Raw genomic sequence first — 2,749 nt, 5'->3', positions numbered from 1 at the left:
TAAACCCAAACAGGGGGGTAGACCAGGAAGTCGACCAACGGGTAGTCAACCCGATTCATCAGACAATCCCACCTCATCGTCTCAGGAGGCCCTGTCGGATTTACCATCAGGCCAAGAAGGAAACGCAGGGGCGGATATAGGAGAAGGAGGAATAAGGGAGAGGCTTCGGCCCCGACGACACCAACCATATCGCAGAACATGATAGTGGTCAACATCTCCTCCCGCCAGCTATCCTCTGCACAACTCTCTGCCCTCAATCTTGGATTGTCTTTTGCACCTCAGTATGCTCCCGACCCACTTGAGGTGGATGTTGAACTACAGCGATTTTTTCGATCTATAAAATTAAAATACTACTTCTCTATGCCAAGGACTTTGGATTTGACTCCTGCTGTTGATGTGAACTCTGACCTGTTGCAACTCAAAGATACTACGTTGCGTTCGAAGAGTACTTTCCAACCCCCCTCTTGCCAGATAATTGATCTCTTTGTTAAAAAAGTAACAAATGAAGTAGATTCTTTGTTGAGGAGACCAAATTTTATGGGCCTTTCGGTCCATAGGAATATTACAAGGGAACAGCAACTGGCACTCACAGAATTGTCTGAGGATTCTGCCATAACAATTAAGCCGGCAGACAAGGGTGGAGCAGTGGTTGTTATGGATACGTCGACATATCGTGAAGAGGCCTTGCGGCAGCTTTCCGATGTGTCGACGTATCGTAAGTTGGAAACAGATCCATTACCCAATATTCAAGGTCTGATCTCAGAGGTGGTTTTGGGAGCAGTTAGAACTAATGTCATTGATGAGAAGTTGGCTAACTTTCTTTTGCAGGAACATCCCATTACCCCTGTGTTGTATCTTTGTCCCAAAATTCACAAACGATTGGACAATCCCCCCGGCCGCCCGATTGTAGCCGGGGTAGACTCTGTATTTGCTCCAGTAGCAAAATACCTCGATCAATTGTTGAGACCGTTTGTGATAGCATTTAAGTCCTATTTGCGTGATACGCAGATGTTTCTTAATATTCTTCGATCTATGGATCCATTGCAGGGGCCCTGCCTCTTGGTTACGTTGGATGTGGAGAGCCTCTACACCTCCATCCCACATGATGGGGGTGTAGAGGCAGTCCGCTATTTATTGGAGACCGCATCAGATTATACACCGGTGCAGATCGGGTTCATTTGTGGGCTCTTAAACATTGTGTTGCGGTATAATTATTTCCGATTTGATGATACCTTCTACATGCAGGTGAGGGGCACCGCCATGGGGTCGAATGTGGCTCCGTCCTACGCAAACATTTTCATGGGCGTGTATGAAGACATGTTTGTCTACACAAACCTACTGTTTCAAAAGTATGCCATTCATTGGTACAGATATATAGATGATGTGTTTTGCGTGTGGGCGGGGCCGCTTTCGACCCTGCAACAGTTTGTGGGGGAACTCATGAATAGATGTGGAGACATCAAACTTACCATACATAGCTCACCAGATCAGGTTAGTTTTTTGGACACAATGGTCATTAGACAGGGCGATAGATTGGTGACCGACCTCTATGTTAAGCCCACGGATGTGAACTCCCTTCTCCATTACGGGAGTTTCCATCCGGGGGCTACTAGGAGGTCGGTCCCCATTAGCCAATTTCAGAGGATATGCCATATAGTTGAGGATGAGGAGGTGCGGGGGAGGAGGATGGAGGAGATGCAACAAAAATTTCTTTTGAGGGGCTATCCCACAGATACTCTAGAGAGGGCCAGGACAAGGGTGGGTGGACATGGTAGGAATCGGAGACCTAGACAATCTATGCAGAATCGTATTCCCTTTGTCACCAGATACAACACACAGAGTGACAATATAGCTAAGATAATTAGACGCCACTGGCATTTATTGTCTGAGAGCTTTCCTGAAGTGGAGCACTATAGAAATCCCCCCCTGGTCTCATATAGGAGACCACCTACTTTACGAGACCGTTTGGTACATGCAGATACTAGGCAAGACACTGCTACATCACAGTTAACAAAGAGGCAAGGGACATACCCATGTCTCAACTGTGTGCATTGCAGCTCAGTTATCAAGGGAGCTGAATTGATGCATCCACATCGTGGTACCAAATTTAAGGTTAGAGGATGGCATACATGTGATTCGGATTATGTGGTGTATGCTCTAAAGTGCCCTTGTGGCCTATTGTATGTTGGCCAGACCACACAGAAACTTAAGAAAAGGCTATCATCACATAAACACGCAATCAGAGAACGCTTGGTGGACCAGGCGGTCCCATATCACTTTGTACAGGCCAAACATCATGTCAGCCAATTAAGATTTATGGTCATAGAGCGGGTGGCCCCCTTGAGGAGAGGGGGTGACCGAGTTAAAAAACTTCTTTGGAGGGAGGCATTCTGGATTAAAAAGCTGGATACAATGGAGCCTCGGGGTCTCAATAGAGAACTTGATTTATTACCTTTTATTTAAGTTTTTTCATGAGGCTCCATTGTGTCCTGCCCAATGCTAGCATCTGATTGTCTCTACAATTTAGTATTGTTGGGTTAGAATTATTCTTTCCTTTTTCTTCCCCCCCCCCCTTCCCCCTCCCTTATGCCCCCCTGTTTTCCCCTGTTGATCTTTCTCCATATGTCCATACCATTTCTATTGGGCTCATATAACGTTATTGCATTCTCTTCACCCTGGGCATGTACTTAGTAGGGAGAGCATGTGACTCCATGATAGTACTTATATGTACATGGATCTTAGTGCCCTA

The sequence above is a fragment of the Hyperolius riggenbachi genome, chromosome 7 (genome assembly GCF_040937935.1).
Source record: "Hyperolius riggenbachi isolate aHypRig1 chromosome 7, aHypRig1.pri, whole genome shotgun sequence".
NCBI lineage: Eukaryota > Metazoa > Chordata > Amphibia > Anura > Hyperoliidae > Hyperolius > Hyperolius riggenbachi.
This window is presented reverse-complemented; position numbering follows the sequence as displayed.